The sequence below is a fragment of the Amia ocellicauda genome, unplaced genomic scaffold (genome assembly GCF_036373705.1).
Source record: "Amia ocellicauda isolate fAmiCal2 unplaced genomic scaffold, fAmiCal2.hap1 HAP1_SCAFFOLD_60, whole genome shotgun sequence".
Taxonomy (NCBI): domain Eukaryota; kingdom Metazoa; phylum Chordata; class Actinopteri; order Amiiformes; family Amiidae; genus Amia; species Amia ocellicauda.
In genome coordinates this window covers 436,605-461,689 of record NW_027102990.1, presented here as the reverse complement: position 1 = coordinate 461,689, position 25,085 = coordinate 436,605, and the positions used below count along the sequence as shown (strand labels likewise).

The window sequence follows — 25,085 nt, the reverse complement described above, 5'->3', positions numbered from 1 at the left end:
TTCCAACTTTCTGCTAAGGAACAACACCGGGTGTTCGTGATCACCCATTCTTTGGGACAAAACCACTCCGATCCCCACCTCAGAGGCGTCCGTCTGGACTATAAATTCTTTCTGAAAGTCTGGTACCATTAAAACGGGGTTGCGGCAGAGCGCCTCCTATAGGCTCCGGAAAGCCGGTTTGCTGTATCACCCCATCTAACCATATTGGGTTCTGTAGCCTTAGTCATATCAGTCAGAGGTGCCGCTAAGGTAGCATAGTTGGGAATAAACCTCCGGTAATACCCAGTTAACCCTAAAAATGCCCTAACCTGCTTTTTATTGACAGGCCTAGGCCAAGAGTTTATGGCTTCAACCTTGGATATTTGGGGTTTCACCATACCCCTCCCTACTGTATAGCCCAAGTATTTGGCCTCTTCCAACCCCAAATTGCATTTGGTTGGATTAGTCATCAGGCCTGCTGCATGTATTGAATCCAATACCGCTTGGAGCTGAGACAAATGTGATTCCCAATCTGGACTGTGAATGACCACATCATCTAAATATGCTGCCGCATACGTCCTGTGTGGTCTAAGTATGTGGTCCATCAACCTTTGAAAGGTGGCAGGAGCACCATGCAGGCCAAAGGGCATCACTGTGTAGTGAAACAGACCATCTGGGGTTGCAAAGGCTGTTTTTTCTTTGGCACCCGGGGTCAAGGGAATCTGCCAGTAGCCCTTGGCTAAGTCAATAGTTGAAATATAGTGAGCATTCCCAATATTCTCTAACAATTCATCTACTCGGGGCATTGGGTATGCATCAAACTTTGAAATTTCATTAACCTTTCTAAAATCATTACAGAATCTCCAGGAGCCATCAGGTTTGGAAACCATGACTATAGGGCTGGACCACTCACTGTGGGATTCTTCAATAACCCCTGCCTCCAGCATTTCCTTAACCTCATTTCTAATAGTGTTCCTGCGAGCTTCTGGTACCCTGTAAGGCCTCATATTTACCTTCTTTCCTGGGAGAGACACAATGTTGTGAGAGACTAAATGGGTACGCCCCGGTATGCCTGAGAAAACTTCCCTATTACGTATTATCAAGTCGTTCACCTCCTTCAACTGGTCAGGTGACAAGGCAGCTGCAATATTCGCCTTCGGTGTCCCTAGTGGCTGAGGGGGGTAAGTCAACATCAACACTTCCCTGTCCTTCCAGGCTTTTATTAAGTTGACATGATATATTTGTTCTGGGGGTCGGCGGCCGGGTTGCTGAACCTTATAGTTCACTTCCCGTATTCGCTCTATAATCTCATAAGGTCCCATCCACGTAGCCAGAAATTTACATTCTACAGTGGGAACCAACACCAACACCCTATCACCAGGCTGGAACACCCTCAGTGTAGCCTGACGATTATAGGCGAATTGTTGGTGTTCCTGTGCCTGCCTTAGGTGCTCTCTCACAATGGGAGTGACTGTGGCTATTCTCTCTTGCATAGCATTGATGTGCTCGACTACACTCCGGAAAGGAGTGGACTCGTGTTCCCACATTTCACGGGCTATGTCTAATATCCCCCTGGGGTGCCTCCCATATAACAGTTCAAAAGGCGAAAAGCCCAGGGAAGCCTGTGGGACTTCCCTAATGGCAGACATCAAGTAGGGCAGCATGAATTCCCAATTTTTCCCATCCTTATCGATTACCTTTCTTAGCATGGACTTCAGGGTCCTATTAAATCCCTCAACCAACCCATCTGTTTGTGGGTGGTAGACTGATGTTCTCAACTGCTTAACCTGCAACAATTTACACAGATCGGTCATAACCTTAGACATAAAGGGTGTGCCCTGATCTGTTAATATCTCCCTCGGTATCCCCACCCTACTACACATCAACATTAGCTCTTTTGCAATACCTTTTGAAGCCATGGTCCGCAGTGGAATGGCTTCTGGGTACCTGGTGGCATAATCCAAAATAACCAGTATATACTGATGCCCTCTGGCTGATTTCGGGAGAGGTCCCACCACATCCATAGCTATCCTAGCAAAGGGGGTCTCTATGATGGGCAAAGCTGTTGGCGGGTCTGCAGTAGTCATAGGGGTCCCATTTACTACCTTCACATTTTCTTTAGCATAGTGTAGAGTGAGATCTCGCACCTGTGCGCTGCCAAAATCAGTGGGGAGTCCCTCTAACACTGACACTTCTACATTGTCAGCTTCAGGGGTCTCTATGAATGGATTCTCACCCACCCTGCTAGTGCTGGGTTCCTCACCCTCCATAGGGTCATCTACGTCACTACATTCCACCCCTATGTTTTCAGTTTAATTTTCCCCAACCAAAACCTTCACTGTCGACTCAACTGGAACCAGGTCTACTTTTAGCTCTAGTTGTGGGATCGAGGCAACTTCTGGCTTACAGTTTTCAGTGTGCATTTCCAATTTACTATGTTTTCTATCTAGTTTTCCAAAATTAGGAAAATATCGTCCCAGTATCACATCATATGGCATGTTGGGTACCACACCGACTTCGTAATCTAGTTTCCCGGCCTCTGTCTGTATGTTTACAAGGGCTGTGGGATAGGGGCGTGTGTCACCATGTGTGCATGTGATACTGAGCTCCTGATGTCTATCCAGCTTGTTGGTCGCTACTAATTTTTCTGTGACCAGTGTAACCATACTGCCAGAGTCGAGTAGAGCAGCCACTTCTTTCTCATCGACTATCACTGTACACATGTGTTTTGGATTAGGTACTCCGCCTATGAAAACATCCGTCCCAACAGGGCAGGCATAAAATACCGGTTTCTCTTTCCCCATATCACACACATTACATTGCATTGGTTCCTCTCTACCTGGGCAGTGGGCCGCAATATGTCCTACTTTGTCACAATTGTAGCAGACAATTGGTTGTGATGGTGACCCCCTATAACCCTTAGTCTCGGCTTTAGGCCCCACCTTTGCCCCCCCCAGTCTTGCTCTTTTCTTCCAATCCAGCGCGTCATGTTTCCCAGAGTACTTTGGAACCATCTTACCCGGTCCGCTGGTTCGTCATGGCCTGGGGAACGAGTTTTTAACCTCCGGTACATGCTCTGCTGCTCCGGCTGTATAGAACCGCTCTACAATGGCCACCAAGGTGTCAGCGGACAGCACCTCATTCTGGCCAACCCAGCGTCGAACGTCCTTGGGCAAACAGCGTTGGTAGTTGTCAAGGACTATGGCCTCCACCACCTCGGCTGATGAATGGACCTCTGGCTGTAGCCATTTCCTGGCCAGATGGATCAGATCAAACATCTGCGTTCGGATTGGTTGTCCTGGTTGGTAGGCCCACTGCTGAAACCGATGTGCCCTCACTGCGGTGGTCACGCCCAATCGGGTCATTATCTCCGCTTTCAATTTATCATAGTCCTGGGCGTCCTTCAGCTCCAGATCAAAGTACGCTTTCTGTGCATCCCCTGCCAGATAAGGTGCCACAAGCCCTGCCCAGGAATCTTTTGGCCATCCCTCTCTCCGCTGTCCTCTCAAAGGTCATAAGGAAGGCCTCAACATCGTCCTGTTTTGTCATTTTCTGCAGAAAGTGATTGGTGCGGGGAGTGGAATGGGTTGCAGCCCCCTGTGGCCCAATCCTGGTTGCAAGTGCTTCAACACTCTCTTTCAGCTCTTTAGTCACCTTTTCCTGCTCTTCTCTAAACATTTTATTTGTATCATGCTGGACCTGCAGTGCTTCCTGATGCATCCGCATAGCATCCTGGTGAGCCACCTGCTGCACCCTGGTCGCTTCCTGTTGGGCTATTACAGCCTGTAGTTTTTTTTTTTTTGGATAAAAAAATTCACTCAGCCAGTCTGGGTTTCATGAGGTGCTGCCCGCATTCTACACCAAATGTGACAAAACGCCTTGGCTGTACACATGTGCGGGTCTTCTCTGTGATCTTCTTAGGAGTAAAAACCAGTCATGACCCAGGGAGGAGGTTGCAAATACAGGGCTGTGCCTGTATGTTTACTTCAAACAAAACAAATCTGAAAACAAAACCTAACTCACACTGGAGTTGTAACTAATCTTACATAATCATTCTATTTTAAACAAAGTCTGGAATAAATAAGTCTTGGCTTTCTCCTTATGAGCTACCTCTGTTTTCCAGATAACTCACCCTATTGTCTCTCACTTCTCTCTCTCTCAGGCCCGCCTTATATACCTGGTGAATAATTGAGGAAGTAACACCAAGTGACCACATTAGGTGCTAGAATGGCTGCCTGAGGGTTTCTGGGGAGTGTAGTTGCCTAGGGTCGGTATTCTACCCTAGAGTACACACCTTGCAGCAGACCTGGCCTGACATATCTGCCATGTATGACCCTGCCCCTTGGTTTGTCACAATACATACATACATACATATACACGGAAAATAAATAATAGAATTATGAATCACAATAAGATGTAATGAAGTACAGAAAAAGAAAATGTAATAAAATGTGATCTTTAATACATACAAATAAAGAAAATAGGTATACCATTTCCAGATTCCTTTTTTGAAATACAATGACATGCATTACAAACGAGTATTTACATTATATTTACAGCCGGTGCTCGTGTGTCACTGTGTCCCTCAGGCTGTGGTTGGCGCTGACATATTGGGCAGAATGTGTCCCTTATTTTGGGCTAAAGCTTTCTGTGGAGGGGAACGTGGATCAGTTTGTACCATTTTTGGGAGGATCTGCCTTGTTGGGGCGGAGCTGTGATCCAGGTGAACAGCAGATCGGGCATAGGTGGGCATGTGGGCAGAGGAGTAGGAAGGCCGGTCAAGCAAATAAGCTTGCTAAGGTACACAGCAGCAGCAAGCAGCCCCCCCATCCAGCCAGCCAGCCAGTCTGGCTGGCAGTGACTGAGTGGTTGACAGACGGCAAGCAACGGAATGTTCATGCTCTGTGATGTCATAGCAGTCAGCTGAGAGAGGCTTGTGATGTAATCGCTGAGCTGGCTGGCTGGCTGGCTGGCTGGCTGTGTGTGTGTCTGTGTGTGTGTGTCTGTTTGTGTTTGTCAGTCTGTCTGTCTGTCTGTCTCTCTCTCTCTCTCTCTCTCTCTCTCTCTCTCTCTCTCTCTCTCTCAATTCAATTCATTTGTATTGTCAAAGCAATTGGACATACATACATACATACATACATGCTAGAAAATCATTACTATGTTATCTTAAAGGCTAGCTAAGCAGAACATATTTCATTATAGAACAGAGTTCATAGATCTACACATGGTTTTAAGGAACAGGCACGTAGGTCATACCATTTGACATTGTCTCCAAGGTTCTCATCGTAAATAACAAACAGAAATCAAACTACCTTATGGCCTCCTGACCTTCTAGCTTGACCTTATCTTTCTTAAGTATACAAGAGAGAAAAACAGGTTTGAGAAAATAATTTCTAACTTTCCTTCCATACAATAATACATACATACATACATACGGAAAATAAATAATAGAATTATGAATCTCAATATAATGTAATGAAGTACAGAAAAAGAAAATGTAATAAAATGTGATCTTTAATACATTCAAATAAAGAAAATAGGTTTACTATTTCCAGATTCCTTTTTGAAATACAATGACATGCATTACAAACGAGTATTTACATTATATTTACAGCCGGTGCTCGTGTGTCACTGTGTCCCTCAGGCTGTTGTAGGCGCTGACATATTGGGCAGCCAGGGTGGCTGTGTGTCCCTCCCCCAGGAGGACTGAGCGTTTTTCTTTTTTCTCAGTTTTGTCACAGGTTGGGTGGGCATTCGTTATGTTGTTACAGAATGTGTCCCTTATTTTGGGCTAAAGCTTTCCGTGGAGGGGAACGTGGATCAGTTTGTACCATTTTTGGGAGGATCTGCCTTGTTGGGGCGGAGCTGTGATCCAGGTGCACAGCAGATCGGGCTTAGGTGGGCATTTGGGCATAGGAGTAGGAAGGCCGGTCAGGCAAATTAGCTTGCTAAGATACGCAGCAGCAGCAAGCAACCCCCCATCCAGCCAGCCAGCCAGTCTGGCTGGCAGTGACTGAGTGGTTGACAGACGGCAAGCAACGGAATGTACGTGCTCTGTGATGTCATAGCAGTCAGCTGAGAGAGGCTCGTGATGTCATGGCTGAGCTGGCTGGCTGTCTGGCTGGCTGGCTCTGTGTGTGTGTGTGTGTGTGTGTGTGCGTGTGTCTGTCTGTCTGTCAATTCATTTCAATTCAATTCAAAGGTGCTTTATTGGCATGATCTATCACAATATTGCCAAAGCAGATACAAATGTTCTATCAATCAAGACAAAACATTGCAATACAAGATTCAGTGGAACAAATATAGTACACATTGAAATAAAATTAAGTAGGATATAAACCATATTTGTTGTTTGTATCAAAATTTGTGTCATGACATCAGAAAAATCACTGTTTTTATTTTGTTTTGCAAATGGAGTGCCACAGGCTGGTGTCTACACACTGTCTCGCAGGCTGTGGCAGGTGGATACATATTGCGCTGCTAAGAAGGCAGTGCGCTCCTCCTCTCCCAGCAGGACGGGGAGTTTGCAGCAATCGGGGATCATGCTGAACTCAGGGATATGCATTTTTAATATTTTAAAGTATGTCTCCCTGATTTTTGTGTATTTAGGGCAGGACAGCAGGAAATGCGCCTGTGTTTCGACCTCCCCTAGGTCACACTGGCTGCACAGCCGCTCTTCTCTGGCAACCCAGAATTTTCTGTAGCGGCCTTTTTCAATGGCGAGGCTGTGGTCACTGAGCCTGTATTTAGTTAGATTTTGTCTCTCTTTTATATTTTGGATTTTTAAGTATTCAGCCAATGTAATGTTTCTATTCAGGGCCCGGTAGCATTCCAATTTGTTTTGTAATTCTAATTCGTGTCTCTAATCTTTTGTGTATTTGCTTTTCAGGTACATGTCAATTTTCCCAATTGTTGTTGTTTTGGTCATTGTGTGTTCGGGCTCTGTGAGCCTCAGAGCCGTGGGGGCGTTTCTGTGTACGTGTAAGATGTTTTTATTAAATTCTAGGTGGAATATTTCCATGGGGCTTTTGTCCCAATTGTTGTTATTGAGGTTCATGAGGGGACCCCACACTTCGCTCCCATATAGCAGGATTGGTTGGATGATGGAGTTTAATATTTTAATCCAAATAGTTATTGGTATTGTTGTTTTCCCAAATTGTGTCTTTATGGCATAAAATGCCCGGCGTGCCTTGTCTTTTAATGCGTTTATAGCCAGGCTGAAGCTCCCTGACGCACTGATGGTCAGGCCAAGGTAGTTGTATCTGGTGCAGTGCTCTAATCCAGTGCTGCCCAGAGTGAAGCGGTACCTGTTTCCCTGAGATGGGGCTTTTTTCTGGAAAACCATAACTCTGGTCTTGTCCAGATTGACTGCCAGGGCCCATTTCTGACAGTACTGCTCTAGCAGCGCCAGGTTCTGCTGAAGCCCCTGCTCTGTGGGCGACAGCAGCACCAGGTCGTCTGCGTAGAGCAGGAACTTGATCTCTGTGTCATGGAGAGTTAGGCTGCGGGCGTCAGACTGCTCCAACACTGTGGCCAACTCGATGATGTAGATGTTGAACAGTGTTGGACTCAGACTGCAGCCCTGTCTCACTCCCCGCCCCTGAGTGAAGAACTCTGTTCTTGAGTTGCCAATTTGAACTCCGCATTTGTTTTCAGAATACATTGATTTAATGATGTCATAAACTTTACCCCCTACACCACTCTGTAGAAGTTTATAAAATAATCCCTTGTGCCAGATTGAGTCAAATGCCTTTCTAAAGTCTACAAAACAGGCAAATATTTTTCCTTTATTGTTTTGGGTATATTTATTTATGAGGGTGTGTAGAGTGTAAATATGATCGGTTGTGCGGTGTTTTGGTAGGAAGCCAATCTGACTCTTATTCAGGACACTGTGCTTGGTAAGGAAGGCCAGTATCTGGGCGTTGATGATACTGCAGAACACCTTCCCCAGGTTACTGCTCACACAGCTGCCCCAGTAGTTATTGGGGTCTAATTTGTCTCCACTTTTAAAAATCGGGGTGATCAATCCTTGATTCCCGACCTCAGGGAAACACCCGGCTCTCAGCACCAGGTTAAAGAGTTTGAGCAGAGCCTCCTGCAGCTGCGGGCTGCTGTGCTTCAGCATCTCAGGGCTGATGCTGTCGGGGCCGCTGGCTTTCCTGGGTTTGAGGATTTTGAGTTGATGTTTTAGTTCCTGTATTGTAAATGGGTTATCTAAGGGATTTTGGTTATTCTTAATGATTTCTTCCAATTTATTTAGGTTTTTTAATATTTTAACCTGTTCTGGCTTTGGATTGTTTTCAACATTTTGGTAAAGTTTTTCAAAGTGTGTTTTCCAGATTTCTCCATTTTGAATTGGTATTTCATTTTTTGTTTTTGGGGTATTTATTCTGCCCATATAGTGGTCTTTTTTCTTACTGAGGAGTTGCTTGTAGTGCCGCAGGGCCTGGCAGTAGCTGAGGCGAGCCTCCTGGTTGTCGGGCTCTCTGTGTTTAGTGTTGGAGAGATGTCTCAGGTGTTTCCTAGAAGTTTCACACTCCTGGTCACACCACTGTTCTTTTTTTCTTTTAGACGATTTCATATTTTGGTTTTTAATTGTTTTAATGTTTGATTTTAAAGCCAGTCTCTCAAATATTTCATTCAGTGTTTTGGTGGCTGAGTTTATTCCATTTTGGTTTATTTGATAGTGTGAGGATTGATATCTGTCTAACATGTTTTCAATCTCATCACTATTCAGGGCTCTTGTGTAGTTCTCTGTGCTGGGCTCTGACCATCTCTAACTGGGTGGCAGGGAGACCAGTTTTGTGGGAAGTTTGGCTCTGACTTGTGGCTGCGCTGATCTTTTTAGGTAAAGTGTTATTTGGCTGTGGTCTGATAGTGGAGATTGTTGTCTGACTATAAACGCATTGTTGGCTTGTGGGTCCAGGTCAGTTATGGCGTAGTCCACCACACTGCTGCCCAGAGCCGAGCAGTATGTGAATCTCCCCAGAGAGTACCCCCTGGTCCTGCCATTGATGATATATAGACCCAGGCTTTTACATAGGCGCACTACCTGCTTCCTGCTCTTGTTTACCACGCTGTCGTGGCTGTGTCAGTGTGGAGGTGTGTGTGTGGCACAGCGGGGAGTCTCCGAACAGGTGTGTGTTCCCCTCTGTATTGATGTAGTCCATCTCTCTGCCAGTCCTGGCATTGAGATCGCCACACAGCAGTACAGAGCCCAGGGTCTGGAAGTGGCAGATTTCGTTTTGAAGCTCATGAAAGCCTTCCTCATTATAGTAGGGGGAGTCTGCGGGTGGCATATAAATTGCACATAGGTATATATCTGTGTTATTTTGTAGGGTGTCTTTTCTGATTTTCATCCACAGGTGTGTGTCTCCTCTCTGTACTGGGCATAGGGCTGCTCGGAGCTCCTCCCTGTACCACACGATAATCCCCCACGAGGCCCTGCCACACCTGACTTTGGGTTTTTTATAGGAGGGCACAATCAGCTCCCTGTATCCATTGTATCCATCCAGTGTATAGACATATCTGCACAGCACCAAGTCTCTACAAGAATGAAAACATCTGAACTATTTACAGTGTTGATCAGTTCAGGGCCTGTGCTCTTCATTCCAAAAGTTGAGGAGCGTAAACCCTGCATATTCCAACTGCTTATTTTAAAGGACATGTTAATATATTTTATTATACTTGTCTCTTCTACATAAGAAAGTTTAATTTGTGGTCTACAACTGATATTATATTACTATTAATAATTATATATGGATATACATAATAATCACTCAAAGATTTTATCTTTGCATCAAAATATCAGAATAATTAAATCACATTTTTTCTTACTCTCCATCTCCACAACCATATATATGTGTGTTGAGGCTCAGTTAACTCAGCAGTGTGGAACAGATGACACTGAGGAGTTGCCTTATCTGGGCCAGCTGGGCAGCATCGGGCCTCCAGGCTCTGGAAGCCGCTGCTGCGTGGCTGTGTGGCTGTGCTGGTCCCCGGCTGTCCGCTCTGCTGTGCTGGACGGGCCCTCTGGGGATGGGGGGGTGGGGAATGGAGCCGCGGGGTCTCAGGGGCTGGGGCTGGGGTGGAGCCGGTGGCTGGGGATGTGGCCGGGGGCTGGGGGGTTTGCTCCTGGTCTCGAGGTGGGGGTGTGTGGGGTTTCGGCCCAGGGTTGTGTCCTTGAGGACCTTTGAGATGATCCTCACACCCGTCTTGTTGAGGTGGACGTGGTCATACAGGTGATGTGGCTGGATGTCTCAGTGGTGTGCCAGGTGGACGTTGGGGAGGAGGGCACATCTTCGGGACACTTCTGCGTTGATGGCCTGGATGATGTGCAGGGGCACGTCTGTGCGGGGCAGCAGTGTGGAGATGGAAATTTTGGCAGTTGGGAATTCCTCTGTGGCTTTCGTTGCTACCTGTCTCAGGGCTGAGGCCACATCGCCCCTGCGGGCACTCAGGTCGTTAGTGCCGGTGTGGATGAGGATGTGTTTGACTTGGCAAAGCCTCCTCTTGGAGAGCAGCTCCAGGGCTCTCTGTGCTGTGGAGCACCAAAGCTTTTTCACTTTTCGCCCAGGGAAGAGGCGCCTCTCAACCAGGATCTTCCCATTGGATTCGCTCAGAATGACCACCTCTGCGTTGACCTGCCACTCCGGGTTTGCGTCGGGAGTGGTGGGGGCAGCGGGTGTGTTTTGGGGGAGTGGCGTTTCAGGGGGTTGTGTATTAGTGGCAGGTCTGGTGATAGTGGGTGTGTCAGGAGTGGTGGGGAGTGTGGGTGGATCAGTGGGTGCGTCAGGGGTTGGAGGTGTTGTGGGGTCAGTGCAGTGCAGTCTCTGTGCTCCAGTGATGTGTAGCTCCTCTCTTAGCTCCTCCAGCTGGCTCTGCAGGCTCCTCAGCTAGCTGTGCTGGGGTGTCCAGGTCAGCTCCTCCCTCGCTCTGCGCAGCTCCGTCCTCAGGGTTTGGCTCTGCTCCTCCAGGTCTCTCACTGCTGCTCTCAGCTCATGGATCTCAGCCTTGTGCTGCATCTTTAGTCTGTGCATCTCATCCCGGAGCTGATCACACAAGGAGGTCTGGGCCAGGGTGCTCAAGGTCTGCTCCCTGAACTCCGCAAACTCCAGCTCCAGCACTGATAGGCATTCCTTTAGTGTTTTAATGTTGCTGGAGAGTTTTGGGGAGACAGGGGGGCAGTCTGTGGGAGATGGGGCACTGTCTGGCTCCGTGTGGCTGGGGGCAGACTGCAGGGTGGCCGGCTCTGGCTCTTGTTTCTCTACCTCAGTCTGCTGCTTTGAGGTGTGGAAGCCGAGAGCTAATTGGTCCAGGCTGCTCTCGCTGCCCTGCACCATGATGGTCCCGTTGTGGTATACATTAAAAGTGAGCATCACACTGTCTGTGTCTTTCTCTACCAGCACTGAGATCTGCCTGCCTCTGCTAATGCCCCTCTTGTTGTTATTGGGGTATGTCTGGCACAGGGTTTTGTGAAAGGCGGTGTAGAACAGTAGATTGTTCTTGACCCTGTTTTCTCCTTTACCGGTGTAGTCTAGGATGAGGGTCTCAGGAGATGCTCTCATCACAGCTTGTTTGTAGTCCTTCTTAGCCTGTGCAGAGCGAATGTCTTCAGGGTATCGGATTTCAAAAGGCAGCTCTGCAGTCAGACTGCTGTTCGATAGATTTCTATCAGTCTCAGTGGCAGTTGGGCTCTCTCCTACTGTCACTCTATTCAAATTGGAGCTCTGCATTTTCATTGGCTGAGTCAACTACTGAGAATGCTTATTTATTTTATTAATACATATTTTTTTGTTTAATTATTTGTCTCTTACCTCCAATTCTTGTCTTCAGCTTTTCTTTTCTGACTTTTCTTCCTGAACTGTCTCTCTGCTTTCTTCTTTTTGTGTTTCTCTTAAAATTATTATTTTTTGAATACTTTTTCTTCTGAATTTCTATTCCATGTCTTCTGTGTATGTTTATAGTGCTATATATTCATTTGTAAATCACAAATTAAATCCGCTTATGTATAAAAACAAATGTTTTTTAGGAGCTCATATTCCTCTCTCTCTCTCTCTCTCTCTCTCTCTCTCTCTCTCTCTCTCTCTCTCTCTCTCAATTCATTTCATTTGTATTGTCAAAGCAATTGGACATACATACACATACATACATATACACTCACCTAAAGGATTATTAGGAACACCTGTTCAATTTCTCATTAATGCAATTATCTAATCAACCAATCACATGGCAGTTGCTTCAATGCATTTAGGGGTGTGGTCCTGGTCAAGACAATCTCCTGAACTCCAAACTGAATGTCTGAATGGGAATGAAAGGTGATTTAAGCAATTTTGAGCGTGGCATGGTTGTTGGTGCCAGACGGGCCGGTCTGAGTATTTCACAATCTGCTCAGTTACTGGGATTTTCACGCACAACCATTTCTAGGGTTTACAAAGAATGGTGTGAAAAGGGAAAAACATCCAGTATGCGGCAGTCCTGTGGGCGAAAATGCCTTGTTGATGCTAGAGGTCAGAGGAGAATGGGCCGACTGATTCAAGCTGATAGAAGAGCAACTTTGACTGAAATAACCACTCGTTACAAACGAGGTATGCAGCAAAGCATTTGTGAAGCCACAACACGTACAACCTTGAGGCGGATGGGCTACAACAGCAGAAGACCCCACCGGGTACCACTCATCTCCACTACAAATAGGAAAAAGAGGTGAGACATTCAGATGGTAGAGTCAGAATTTGGCGTAAACAGAATGAGAACATGGATCCATCATGTCTTGTTACCACTGTGCAGGCTGGTGGTGGTGGTGTAATGGTGTGGGGGATGTCTTCTTGGCACACTTTAGGCCCCTTAGTACCAATTGGGCATCGTTTAAATGCTACGGCCTACCTGAGCATTGTTTCTGACCATGTCCATCCCTTTTTGACCACCATGTACCCATCCTCTGATGGCTACTTCCAGCAGGATAATGCACCATGTCACAAAGGTCGAATCATTTCAAATTGGTTTCATGAACATGACAATGAGTTCACTGTACTAAACTGGCCCCCACAGTCACCAGATCTCAACCCAATAGAGCATCTTTGGGATGTGGTGGAACGGGAGCTTCGTGCCCTGGATGTGCATCCCACAAATCTCCATCAACTGCAAGATGCTATCCTATCAATATGGGCCAACATTTCTAAAGAATGCTTTCAGCACCTTGTTGAAGCAATGCCACGTAGAATTAAAGCAGTTCTGAAGGCAAAAGGGGGTCAAACACAGTATTAGTATGGTGTTCCTAATAATCCTTTAGGTGAGTTCATCGTAGCTCTTAATACTCTCTTTCTGTCTGGAGGAGATATAATTGAAGTATTGTACACGTACCCGGCTACTTTCAACACCCATTGCTGCACTGATATTTTTCCCTCCATTTTTCTTTATCCATTTTTTTTTTGCTGGAAGTTCCGTCAATACCCGTCAGCCTTTAAGAGACATCATGCAGCCAGGCCTCTTGGCTTGCGGCCACACCGTCCTGAACGCGCCCAATCTCATCAGATCTCGGAAGCTAAACGGGGCAAGGGCTCGTCAGTACTTGGATGGGTGACCTCCTGGAGATATCAGGTGCTGCAAGTTATTTCGTCTCCTGGGTAACTTTATCGTAGCTCTAAATACTCTCTTTCAGTCTGGAGGAGATATTATTGAAGAATTCTCACGTACCCGGCTACTTTCAACACCCTTTGCTGCACTGATATTTTTCCCTCCATTTTTCTTTTTTCTTTTTTATTTTGCTGGAAGTTCCGTCAATACCCTCCAGCCTTTAAGAGACATCATGCAGCCAGGCCTCTTGGCTTGAGGCCACACCGTCCTGAACGCGCCCGATCTCGTCAGATCTCGGAAGCAAAACGGGGCAGGGCCTGGTCAGTACTTGGATGGGAGACCTCCGAGAAATACCAGGTGCTGCAAGCTTTTTACGTCTCCTGGGTAACTTCATCGTAGCTCTTAATACTCTCTTTATGTCTCCAGGAGATATAATTGAAGAATTGTACACGTACCCGGCTACCTTCAACACGCTTTGCTGCACTGATATTTTTCCCTCCATTTTTCTTTTTTCTTTTGTTTCTTGCTGGAAGTTCCATCAATACCCTCCAGCCTTTAAGAGACATCATGCAGCCAGGCCTCTTGGCTTGAGGCCACACCGTCCTGAAGACGCCCGATCTCGTCAGATCTCGGAAGCTAAACGGGGCAGGGCCTCGTCAGTACTTGGATGGGAGACCTCCTGGAAATACCTGGTGCTGCAAGCTTTTTACGTCTCCTGGGAAACTTCATCGTAGCTCTTAATACTCTCTATCTGTCTGGAGGAGATATAATTGAAGTATTGTACACGTACCCGGCTACTTTCAACAGCCTTTGCTGCACTGATATTTTTCCCTCCATTTTCCATTTTTTTTTTTTTTTTTTTTGCTGGAAGTTCCGTCAATACCCGCCAGCCTTTAAGAGACATCATGCAGCCAGGCCTCTTGGCTTGCGGCCTCACCGTCCTGAACGCGCCCTATCTCATCAGATTTCGGAAGCTAACGGGGCAGGGCCTGGTCAGTACTTGGATGGGTGACCTCCTGGAAATACCAGGTGCTGCAAGCTTTTTACGTCTCCTGGGTAACTTCATCATAGCTCTTAATACTCTCTTTCAGTCTGTAGGAGATATTATTGAAGAATTGTACACGTACCCGGCTACTTTCAAAACCCTTTGCTGCACTGATATTTTTCCCTCCATTTTTCTTTTTTTTTTTTTTTTTTGCTGGAAGTTCCGTCAATACCCGCCAACCTTTAAGAGACATCATGCAGCCAGGCCTTTCGGCTTGTGGCCACACCGTCCTGAATGCGCCCGATCTCGTCAGATCTCGGAAGCTAAACGGGGCAGAGCCTGGTCAGTACTTGGATGGGAGACCTCCTAGAAATACCAGGTGCTGCAAGCTTTTTACGTCTCCTGGGTAACTTCATCGTAGCTCTTAATACCCTCTTTCTGTCTCCAGGAGATATAATTGAAGAATTGTACACGTACTAGGCTACTTTCAACACCCTTTGCTGCACTGGTATATTTCCCTCTATTTTTCTTTTTTTTTTTTGCTGGCAGTTCCGTCAATACCCGCCAGCCTTTAAGAGACATCATGCAGCCAGGCGTCTCGGCTTGCGGCCACACCATCCTGAACGCGCCCGATCTCGTCAGATATCGGAAGCTAAACGGGGCAGGACCTGGTCAGTACATGAATGTGAGACCTCCTGGAAATACCTGGTGCTGCAAGCTTTTACGTCTCCTGGGTAACTTTATCATAGCTCTTAATACTCTCTATCTGTCTGGAGGAGATATAATTGAAGTATTGTACACGTACCCAGCTACTGTCAACATCCTTTGCTGCACTGATATTTTTCCATCCATTTTTCTTTTTTTTTTTTTTTTTTTTTTTTTTTTTGCTGGAAGTTCCGTCAAAACCCGCCAGCCTTTAAGAGACATCATGCAACCAGGCCTCTCAGTTTGCGGACACACAGTCCTGAACGCGCCCGATCTCGGAAGATCTCGGAAACTAAATGGGGCAGGACCTGGTCAGTACTTGGATGGGAGATCTTCTGGAAATACCAGGTGCTGCCAGCTTTTTACGTCTCCTGGGGAACTTCATCGTAGCTCTTAATACTCTCTTTCTGTCTGGAGAATATATAATTGAAGAATTGTACACGTACCCGGCTACTTTCAACACCCTTTGCTGCACTGATATTTTTCCCTCCATTTTTCTTTTTTTTTTTTTTTTTTGCTGGAAATTCCGTCAATACTTGCCAGCCTTTAAGAGACGTCATGCAGCCAGGTCTCTTGGCTTGCGGCCACACCGTCCTGAACGCGCCTGATCTCATCATATCTCGGAAGCTAAACGGGGCAGGGTCTGGTCAGTACTTCGTTGGGTGACCTCCTGGAAATACCAGGTGCTGCAAGCTTTTTACGTCTCCTGGGTAACTTCATCGTAGCTCTTAATACTCTCTTTCAGTCTGGAGGAGATATTATTGAAGAATTGTACACGTACCCGGCTACTTTCAACAGCCTTTGCTGCACTGATATTTTTCCCTCCATTTTTCTTTTTTTTTTTTTTTTTTTTTGCTGGAAGTTCCGTCAATACCCGCCAACCTTTAAGACACATTACGCAGCCAGGCCTCTCGGCTTGTGGCCACACCGTCCTGAATGCGCCCGATCTCGTAAGATCTCGGAAGCTAAACGGGGCAGGGCCTGGTCAGTACTTGGATGGGAGACCTCCTAGAAATATCAGGTGCTGCAAGCTTTTTACGTCTCCTGGGTAACTTCATCGTAGCTCTTAATACTCTCTTTCTGTCTGCAAGAGATATAATTGAAGAATTGTACACGTACCTGGCTACTTTCAACACCCTTTGCTGCACTGGTATTTCTCCCTCCATTTCTCTTTTTTTTTTTGCTGGATGTTCCGTCAAAACCCGCCAACCATTAAGAGACATCATGCAGCCAGGCCTCTCGGCTTCCGGCCACACCGTCCTGAACGCGCCCGATCTCGTCAGATCTCGGAAGCCAAACGGGGCAGGGCCTGGTCAGTACTTGGATGGGTTTCCTCCTGGAAATACCTGGTGCTGCAAGCTTTTCACGTCTCCTGGGTAACTTCATCGTAGCTCTTAATACTCTCTTTCTGTCTCCAGGAGATATAATTGAAGAATTGTACACGTACCCGGCTACTTTCAACACCCTGTGCTGCACTGGTATATTTCCCTCTATTTTTCTTTTTTTTTTTTGCTGGAAGTTCCGTCAATTCCCGCCAACCTTTAAGAGACATCATGCAGCCAGGCCTCTCGGCTTCCGGCCACACCGTCCTGAACGCGCCCGATCTCTTAAGATCTCGGAAGCTAAACGGAGCAGGACCTGGTCAGTACTTGGATGGGAGACCTCCTGGAAATACCTGGTGCTGCAAGCTTTTACGTCTCCTGGGAAACTTTATCGTAGCTCTTAATTCTCTCTTTCTGTCTGGAGGAGATATAATTGAAGAATTGTACACGTACCCGGCTACTTTCAACACCCTTTGCTGCACTGATATTTTTCCCTCCATTTTTCTATTTTTTTTTTTTGCTGGAAATTCCGTCAATACCCGCCAGCCTTTAAGAGACATCATGCAGCCAGGCCTCTTGGCTTGCGGCCACACCGTCTTGAACGCGCCCGATCTCATCAGATCTTGGAATTTAAACGGGGCAGGGCCTGGTCAGTACTTGGATGGGTGACCTCCTGGAAATGCCAGGTGCTGCAAGCTTTTTACGTCTCCTGGGTAACTTCATCGTAGCTCTTAGTACTCTCTATCTGTCTGGAGGAGATATAATTGAAGAATTGTACACGTACCCGGCTACTGTCAACACCCTTTGCTGCACTGATATTTTTCCATCCATTTTTCTTTTTTTTTTTTTTTGCTGGAAGTTCCGTCAATACCCGCCAACCTTTAAGAGACATCATGCAGCCAGGCCTCTCGGCTTGTGGCCACACCGTCCTGAATGCGCCCGATCTCGTCAGATCTCAGAAGCTAAACGGGGCAGGGCCTGGTCAGTACTTGGATGGGAGACCTCCTAGAAATACCAGGTGCTGCAAGCTTTTTACGTCTGCTGGGTAAGTTTATCGTAGCTCTTAATACTCTCTTTCTGTCTGGAGGAGATATAATTGAAGTATTGTACACGTACCCGGCTACTTTCAACACCCATTGCTGCACTGATATTTTTCCCTCCATTTTTCTTTTTCTTTATTAATTTTTCTGGAAGTTCCGTCAATATCCGCCAGCCTTTAAGAGACATCATGCAGCAAGGCCTCTTGGCTTGCGGCCACACCGTCCTGAACGCGCCCGATCTCGTCAGATCTCGGAATTTAAACGGGGCAGGGCCTGGTCAGTACTTTTATGGGTGACCTTCTGGAAATACGAGGTGCTGCAAACTTTTAACGTCTCCTGGGTATCTTCATCGTAGCTCTTAATTCTCTCTTTCTGTCTGGAGGAGATATAATTGAAGAATTGTACACGTACCCGGCTACTTTCAACAGCCTTTGCTGCACTGATATTTTTCCCTCCATTTTTCTTTTTTTTTTTTTTTTTTTTGATGGAAGTTCCATCAATACCCGCCAGCCTTTAAGAGACATCATGCAGCCAGGCCTCTTGGCTTGCGGCCACACAATCCTGAACGCGCCCGATCTCGTCAGATCTCGGAAGCTAAACGGGGCAGGACCTGGTCAGTACTTGACTGTGAGACCTCCTGGAAATACCTGGTGCTGCAAGCTCTTACGTCTCCTGGGTAACTTTATCGTAGCTCTTAATACTCTCTTTCTGTCTGGAGGAGATATAATTGAAGTATTGTACACGTACCCGGCTACTTTCAACACCCTTTGCTGCACTGGTATTTCTCCCTCCATTTCTCTTTTTTTTTTTTGCTGGCAGTTCCGTCAATACCCGCCAGCCTTTAAGAGACATCATGCAGCCAGGATCTCGGCTTGCGGCCACACCATCCTGAACGCGCCCGATCTCGTCAGATCTCGGAAACTGAATGGGGCAGGGCCTGGTCAGTACTTGCATGGGAGACCTCCTGGAAATACCAGGTGCTGCAAGCTTTTTACGTCTGCTGGGTAAGTTTATCGTAGCTCTTAATACTCTCTTTCTGTCTGGAGGAGATGTAATTGAAGTATTGTACACATACCCGGTTACTTTCAACACCCATTGCTGCACTGATATTTTTCCCTCCATTTTTCTTTTTCTTTATTATTATTTCTGGAAGTTCCGTCAATATCCGCCAGCCTTTAAGAGACATCATGCAACCAGGCCTCTCGGCTTGCGGACACACAGTCCTGAACGCGCCCGATCTCGGAAGATCTCGGAAACTAAACGGGACAGGACCTGGTCAGTACTTGGATGGGAGATCGTCTGGAAATACCAGGTGCTGCCAGCTTTTTACGTGTCCTGGGGAACTTCATCGTAGCTCTTAATACTCTCTTTCTGTCTCCAGGAGATATAATTGAAGAATTGTACACGTACCCGGCTACTTACAACACCCTTTGCTGCACTGGTATTTTTCCCTTTATTTTTCTTTTTTTTTTTTGCTGGCAGTTCCGTCAATACCCGCCAGCCTTTAAGAGACATCATGCAGCCAGGCATCTCGGCTTGCGGCCACACCATCCTGAACGCGCCCGATCTCGTCAGATCTCGGAAGCTAAACGGGGCAGGACCTGGTCAGTACTTGATTGCGAGACCTCCTGGAAATACCTAGTGCTGCAAGCATTTACGTCTCCTGGGTAACTTTATCGTTGCTCTTTATACTCTCTATCTGTCTGGAGGAGATATAATTGAAGTATTGTACACGTACCCGTCTACTTTCAACACCCTTTGCTGCACTGATATTTTTCCCTCCATTTTTCTTTTTCATTTTATTTTTTTATTTTTTTTTGCTGGAAGTTCCGTCAATACCCGCCAGCCATTAAGAGACATCATGCAGCCAGGCCTCTTGGCTTGTGAGCACACAGTCCTGAACGCGCCCGATCTCGGAAGATCTCAGAAACTAAACGGGGCAGGACCTGGTCAGTACTTGGATGGGAGATCTTCTGGAAATACCAGGTGCTGCCAGCTTTTTACGTCTCCTGGGGAACTTCATCGTAGCTCTTAATACTCTCTTTCTGTCTGGAGAATATATAATTGAAGAATTGTACACGTACCCAGCTACTTTCTACACCCTTTGCTGCACTGGTATTTTTCCCTCTATTTTTCTTTTTTTTTTTTGCTGGCAGTTCCGTCGATACCCGCCAGCCTTTAAGAGACATCATGCAGCCAGGCATCTTGGCTTGCGGCCACACCATCCTGAACGCGCCCGATCTCGTCAGATCTCGGAAACTGAATGGGGCAGGGCCTGGTCAGTACTTGGATGGGAGACCTCCTGGAAATACCAGGTGCTGCAAGCTTTTTACGTCTGCTGGGTAAGTTTATCGTAGCTCTTAATACTCTCTTTCTGTCTGGAGGAGATATAATTGAAGTATTGTACACGTACCCGGCTACTTTCAACACCCATTGCTGCACTGATATTTTTCCCTCCATTTTTCTTTTTCTTTATAAATTTTTCTGGAAGTTCCGTCAATATCCGCCAGCCTTTAAGAGACATCATGCAGCAAGGCCTCTTGGCTTGCGGCCACACCGTCCTGAACGCGCCCGATCTCGTCAGATCTCGGAATTTAAACGGGGCAGGGCCTGGTCAGTACTTTTATGGGTGACCTTCTGGAAATACGAGGTGCTGCAAACTTTTAACGTCTCCTGGGTATCTTCATCGTAGCTCTTAATTCTCTCTTTCTGTCTGGAGGAGATATAATTGAAGAATTGTACACGTACCCGGCTACTTTCAACAGCCTTTGCTGCACTGATATTTTTCCCTCCATTTTTCTTTTTTTTTTTTTTTTTTTTTATGGAAGTTCCATCAATACCCGCCAGCCTTTAAGAGACATCATGCAGCCAGGCCTCTTAGCTTGCGGCCACATTGTCCTGAACGCGCCTGATCTCGTCAGATCTCGGAAGCTAAACGGGGCAGGGCCTGATCAGTACTTGGATGGGAGACCTCCAGGAAATACCTGGTGCTGCAAGCTTTTTACGTCTCCTGGGTAACTTCATCGTAGCTCTTAATACTCTCTATCTGTCTGGAGGTGTTATAATTGAGGAATTGTACACGTACCCGGCTACATTCAACAGCCTTTGCTGCACTGGTATTTTTCCCTCTATTTTTCTTTTATTTATTTGCTGGCAGTTCCGTCAATACCCGCCAGCCTTTAAGAGACATCATGCAGCCAGGCGTCTTGGCTTGCGGCCACACCATCCTGAACGCGCCCGATCTCGTCAGATCTCGGAAGCTAAACGGGGCAGGACCTGGTCAGTACTTGAATGTGAGACCTCCTGGAAATACCTGGTGCTGCAAGCTTTTACGTCTCCTGGGTAACTTTATAGTAGCTCTTAATACTCTCTTTCTGTCTGGAGGAGATATAATTGAAGTATTGTACACGTACCCGGCTACTTTCAACACCCTTTGCTGCACTGGTATTTCTCCCTCCATTTCTCTTTTTTTTTTTTGCTGGCAGTTCCGTCAATACCCGACAGCCTTTAAGAGACATCATGCAGCCAGGATCTCGGCTTGCGGCCACACCATCCTGAACGCGCCCGATCTCGTCAGATCTCGGAAACTGAATGGGGCAGGGCCTGGTCAGTACTTGGATGGAAGACCTCCTGGAAATACCAGGTGCTGCAAGCTTTTTACGTCTGCTGGGTAAGTTTATCGTAGCTCTTAATACTCTCTCTCTGTCTGGAGGAGATATAATTGAAGAATTGTACATGTACCCGGCTACTTTCAACACCCTTTGCTGCACTGATATTTTTCCCTCCCTTTTTCTATTTTTTTTTTTTTTTTTTTTGCTGGAAGTTCCGTCAATACTTGCCAGCCTTTAAGAGACATCATGCAGCCAGGTCTCTTGGCTTGCGGCCACACCGTCCTGAACGCGCCTGATCTCATCATATCTCGGAAGCAAAACGGGGCAGGGCCTGGTCAGTACTTGGTTGGGTGACCTCCTGGAAATGCCAGGTGCTGCAAGCTTTTTACGTCTCCTGGGTAACTTCATCGTAGCTCTTAATACTCTCTTTCTGTCTGGAGGAGATATAATTGAAGAATTGTACACGTATCCGGCTACTTTCAAAACCCATTACTGCACTGATATTTTTCCCTCCATTTTTCTTTTTCTTTTTTTTTTTTTTTTTTTGCTGGAAGTTCCGTCAATACCCGCCAGCCATTAAGAGACATCATGCAGCCAGGCCTCTCGGCTTGCGGCCACACCATCCTGAACGCGCCCGATCTCGTCAGATCTCGGAATTTAAACGGGGCAGGGCCTGGTCAGTACTTTTATGGGTGACCTTCTGGAAATACGAGGTGCTGCAAACTTTTTACGTCTCCTGGGTAACTTCATCGTAGCTCTTAATACTCGCTTTCTGTCTGGAGGAGATATAATTGAAGTATTGTACACGTACCCGGCTACATTCAACACCCTTTCCTGCACTGATATTTTTCCCTCCATTTTTCTATTTTTTTTTTTTTTTTTTGCTGGAAGTTCCGTCAATACCCTCCAGCCTTTTAGAGACATTATGCAGCCAGGCCTCTTGGCTTGCGGCCACACCGTCCTGAACGCGCCCGATCTCGTCAGACCTTGGAAACTAAACGAGCCAGGGCCTGGTTGGTACTTGGATGGGTGACCTCCTGGAAATACCATGTAATGCAAGCTTTTTACGTATCCTGTGTAACTTCATCGTAGCTCTTAATACTCTCTTTCAGTCTGGAGGAGATATAATTGAAGAATTGTACACGTACCCGGCTACTTTCAACACCCTTTGCTGCACTGATATTTTTCCCTCCATTTTTCTTTTTTCTATTGATTTTTGCAGGAAGTTCCATCAATACCCTCCAGCCTTTAAGAGACATCATGCAGCCAGGCATCTTGGCTTGCGGCCACACCGTCCTGAACGCGCCCGATCTCGTCAGACCTTGGAAACTAAACGAGCCAGGGCCTGGTTGGTACTTGGATGGGTGACCTCCTGGAAATACCATGTAATGCAAGCTTTTTACGTATCCTGTGTAACTTCATCGTAGCTCTTAATACTCTCTTTCAGTCTGGAGGAGATATAATTGAAGAATTGTACACGTACCCGGCTACTTTCAACACCCTTTGCTGCACTGATATTTTTCCCTCCATTTTTCTTTTTTCTATTGATTTTTGCAGGAAGTTCCATCAATACCCTCCAGCCTTTAAGAGACATCATGCAGCCAGGCATCTTGGCTTGCGGCCACACCGTCCTGAACGCGCCCGATCTCGTCAGACCTTGGAAACTAAACGAGCCAGGGCCTGGTTGGTACTTGGATGGGTGACCTCCTGGAAATACCATGTAATGCAAGCTTTTTACGTATCCTGTGTAACTTCATCGTAGCTCTTAATACTCTCTTTCAGTCTGGAGGAGATATAATTGAAGAATTGTACACGTACCCGGCTACTTTCAACACCCTTTGCTGCACTGATATTTTTCCCTCCATTTTTCTTTTTTCTATTGATTTTTGCAGGAAGTTCCATCAATACCCTCCAGCCTTTAAGAGACATCATGCAGCCAGGCCTCTTGGCTTGCGGCCACACCGTCCTGAACGCACCTGATCTCGTCAGATCTTGGAAGCTAAATGGGGCAGGGCCTGGTCAGTACTTGGATGGGAGACCTCCTGGAAATACCAGGTGCTGCAAGCTTTTTTCGTCTGCTGGGTAACTTTATCTTAGCTCTTAATACACTCTTTCTGTCTGGAGGAGATATAATTGAAATATTGTCCACGTACCCGGCTACTTTTAACACCCTTTGCTGCACTGATATTTTTCCCTCCATTTTTCTTTTTCTTTTTTCTTTTTTCTGGAAGTTCCGTCAATATCCGCCAGCCTTTAAGAGACATCATGCAGCAGGGCCTCTTGGCTTGCGGCCACACCGTCCTGAACGCGCCCCATCTCGTCAGCTCTCGGAAGCTAAACTGGGCAGGGCCTGGTCATTACTTGAATGTGAGACCTTCTGGAAATTCCAGGCGCTGCAAGCTTTTTTCGTCACCTGGGGAACTTCGTCGTAGCTTTTAATACTCTCTTTCTGTCTGGAGGAGATTTAATTGAAGAATTGTACACGTACCTGGCTACTTTCAACACCCTTTGCGGCAGTGATATTTTTCCCTCCATTTTTCTTATTTCTTTTTTTTTTTTATTTGCTGGAAGTTCCGTCAATACCCGCCAGCCTTTAAAAGACATCATGCAGCCAGGTCTCTTGACTTGCGGCCACACCGTCCTGAACGCGTCAGATCTCGGAAGCTGAACGGGGCAGGGTCCTGGTCAGTACTTGGATGGGTGACCTCCTGGAAATACCAGGTGCTGCAAGCTTTTATCGTCACTTGGGTAACTTCATCGTAGCTCTTAATACTCTCTTTCTGTCTGAAGGAGATATAATTGAAGTATTGTAAACGTACCCGGCTACTTTCAACACCCTTTGCTGCACTGATATTTTTCCCTCCATTTTTCTTTTTTCATTTTTTTTTGCTGGAAGTTCCGTCAATACCCTCCAGCCATTTAGAGACATCATGGAGCCAGGCCTCTTGGCTTGCGGCCACACTGTCCTGAACGTGCCCGATCTCGTCAGACCTTGGAAACTAAACGGGCCAGGGCCTGGTTAGTACTTGGATGGGTGACCTCCTAGAAATACCAGGTGATGCAAGCTTTTTACTTATCCTGTGTAACTTCATCGTAGATCTTAATACTCTCTTTCTGTCTGGAGGAGATATAATTGAAGAAATGTACACGTACCCGGCTACTTTCAACACCCTTTGCTGAACTGATATTTTTCCCTCCATTTTTCTTTTTTTATTTGCTGGAAGTTCCGTCAACACCCATCAGCCTTTAAGAGACATCATGCAGCCAGGCCTCTCGGCTTGCGGCTACACCGTCCTGGACGCACCCCGTCTCGTCAGATCTCGGAAGCTAAACGGGGCATGGCCTGGTCAGTACTTGGATGGGAGATCTCCTAGAAATACCAGGTGCTGCAAGCTTCTTACGTCTCCTGGGTAACTTCATCGTAGCTCTTAGTACTCTCTTTCTGTCTGGAGGAGATATAATTGAAGAATTGTACACGTTCCCGGCTACTTTCAACACCCTTTCCTGCACTGTTATTTTTCCCTCCATTCTTTTATTTTTTTATTTTTTATTTTTTGCTGGAAATTCCGTCAATACCCGCCAGCCTTTAAGAGACATCATGCAGCCAGGCATCTCGGCTTGCGGCCACACCGTCCTGAACGTGCCCGATCTCGTCAGACCTTGGAAACTAAACGGGCCAGGGCCTGGTTAGTACTTGGATGGGTGACCTCCAGGAAATACCAGGTGATGCAAGCTTTTTACGTCTCCTGGGTAACTTCATCGTAGCTCTTAATACTCTTTATCTGTCTGGAGGAGATATAATTGAAGTATTGTACACTTTGTCTTAGGGACAGTCTGGCTAGCAGTGACTGAGTGGTTGACAGACGACAAG

General features: G+C 46.5%; 4 non-coding genes and 28 pseudogenes across 4 annotated transcripts; all 32 read left to right on the top strand.

The window, feature by feature from the left end:
• The first annotated feature begins 13,468 nt into the window (after positions 1 to 13,468).
• On the top strand, positions 13,469 to 13,587 carry LOC136739325 (uncharacterized; annotated as a pseudogene).
• A 214-nt stretch (positions 13,588 to 13,801) lies between these two features.
• Positions 13,802 to 13,920, top strand: LOC136739171 (uncharacterized; annotated as a pseudogene).
• A 216-nt stretch (positions 13,921 to 14,136) lies between these two features.
• On the top strand, positions 14,137 to 14,255 carry LOC136739180 (uncharacterized; annotated as a pseudogene).
• Positions 14,256 to 14,474: 219 nt separating this feature from the next.
• LOC136739248 (uncharacterized) lies at positions 14,475 to 14,592 on the top strand (annotated as a pseudogene).
• Positions 14,593 to 14,808: 216 nt separating this feature from the next.
• On the top strand, positions 14,809 to 14,927 carry LOC136739103 (5S ribosomal RNA). The gene has a single exon (XR_010812826.1). It is a non-coding gene; the product is annotated as a 5S ribosomal RNA (ribosomal RNA).
• Positions 14,928 to 15,137: 210 nt separating this feature from the next.
• Positions 15,138 to 15,256, top strand: LOC136739250 (uncharacterized; annotated as a pseudogene).
• Positions 15,257 to 15,817: 561 nt separating this feature from the next.
• On the top strand, positions 15,818 to 15,936 carry LOC136739178 (uncharacterized; annotated as a pseudogene).
• Positions 15,937 to 16,155: 219 nt separating this feature from the next.
• On the top strand, positions 16,156 to 16,274 carry LOC136739396 (5S ribosomal RNA). The gene has a single exon (XR_010812881.1). It is a non-coding gene; the product is annotated as a 5S ribosomal RNA (ribosomal RNA).
• Positions 16,275 to 16,483: 209 nt separating this feature from the next.
• LOC136739136 (uncharacterized) lies at positions 16,484 to 16,602 on the top strand (annotated as a pseudogene).
• A 210-nt stretch (positions 16,603 to 16,812) lies between these two features.
• Positions 16,813 to 16,931, top strand: LOC136739199 (uncharacterized; annotated as a pseudogene).
• Positions 16,932 to 17,142: 211 nt separating this feature from the next.
• Positions 17,143 to 17,261, top strand: LOC136739106 (uncharacterized; annotated as a pseudogene).
• Positions 17,262 to 17,474: 213 nt separating this feature from the next.
• Positions 17,475 to 17,593, top strand: LOC136739094 (5S ribosomal RNA). The gene has a single exon (XR_010812817.1). It is a non-coding gene; the product is annotated as a 5S ribosomal RNA (ribosomal RNA).
• A 216-nt stretch (positions 17,594 to 17,809) lies between these two features.
• LOC136739215 (uncharacterized) lies at positions 17,810 to 17,928 on the top strand (annotated as a pseudogene).
• A 218-nt stretch (positions 17,929 to 18,146) lies between these two features.
• LOC136739244 (uncharacterized) lies at positions 18,147 to 18,265 on the top strand (annotated as a pseudogene).
• Positions 18,266 to 18,473: 208 nt separating this feature from the next.
• LOC136739189 (uncharacterized) lies at positions 18,474 to 18,592 on the top strand (annotated as a pseudogene).
• A 216-nt stretch (positions 18,593 to 18,808) lies between these two features.
• LOC136739356 (uncharacterized) lies at positions 18,809 to 18,927 on the top strand (annotated as a pseudogene).
• Positions 18,928 to 19,137: 210 nt separating this feature from the next.
• LOC136739240 (uncharacterized) lies at positions 19,138 to 19,256 on the top strand (annotated as a pseudogene).
• Positions 19,257 to 19,811: 555 nt separating this feature from the next.
• On the top strand, positions 19,812 to 19,930 carry LOC136739140 (uncharacterized; annotated as a pseudogene).
• A 216-nt stretch (positions 19,931 to 20,146) lies between these two features.
• Positions 20,147 to 20,265, top strand: LOC136739214 (uncharacterized; annotated as a pseudogene).
• A 218-nt stretch (positions 20,266 to 20,483) lies between these two features.
• On the top strand, positions 20,484 to 20,602 carry LOC136739132 (uncharacterized; annotated as a pseudogene).
• A 210-nt stretch (positions 20,603 to 20,812) lies between these two features.
• LOC136739111 (uncharacterized) lies at positions 20,813 to 20,931 on the top strand (annotated as a pseudogene).
• A 208-nt stretch (positions 20,932 to 21,139) lies between these two features.
• LOC136739195 (uncharacterized) lies at positions 21,140 to 21,258 on the top strand (annotated as a pseudogene).
• A 220-nt stretch (positions 21,259 to 21,478) lies between these two features.
• Positions 21,479 to 21,597, top strand: LOC136739175 (uncharacterized; annotated as a pseudogene).
• Positions 21,598 to 21,820: 223 nt separating this feature from the next.
• Positions 21,821 to 21,939, top strand: LOC136739205 (uncharacterized; annotated as a pseudogene).
• Positions 21,940 to 22,157: 218 nt separating this feature from the next.
• LOC136739340 (uncharacterized) lies at positions 22,158 to 22,276 on the top strand (annotated as a pseudogene).
• A 216-nt stretch (positions 22,277 to 22,492) lies between these two features.
• Positions 22,493 to 22,611, top strand: LOC136739339 (uncharacterized; annotated as a pseudogene).
• Positions 22,612 to 22,827: 216 nt separating this feature from the next.
• On the top strand, positions 22,828 to 22,946 carry LOC136739338 (uncharacterized; annotated as a pseudogene).
• A 216-nt stretch (positions 22,947 to 23,162) lies between these two features.
• Positions 23,163 to 23,281, top strand: LOC136739391 (5S ribosomal RNA). The gene has a single exon (XR_010812876.1). It is a non-coding gene; the product is annotated as a 5S ribosomal RNA (ribosomal RNA).
• A 216-nt stretch (positions 23,282 to 23,497) lies between these two features.
• On the top strand, positions 23,498 to 23,616 carry LOC136739352 (uncharacterized; annotated as a pseudogene).
• Positions 23,617 to 24,162: 546 nt separating this feature from the next.
• Positions 24,163 to 24,281, top strand: LOC136739198 (uncharacterized; annotated as a pseudogene).
• Positions 24,282 to 24,490: 209 nt separating this feature from the next.
• On the top strand, positions 24,491 to 24,609 carry LOC136739290 (uncharacterized; annotated as a pseudogene).
• Positions 24,610 to 24,830: 221 nt separating this feature from the next.
• LOC136739154 (uncharacterized) lies at positions 24,831 to 24,949 on the top strand (annotated as a pseudogene).
• Positions 24,950 to 25,085: the final 136 nt, after the last annotated feature.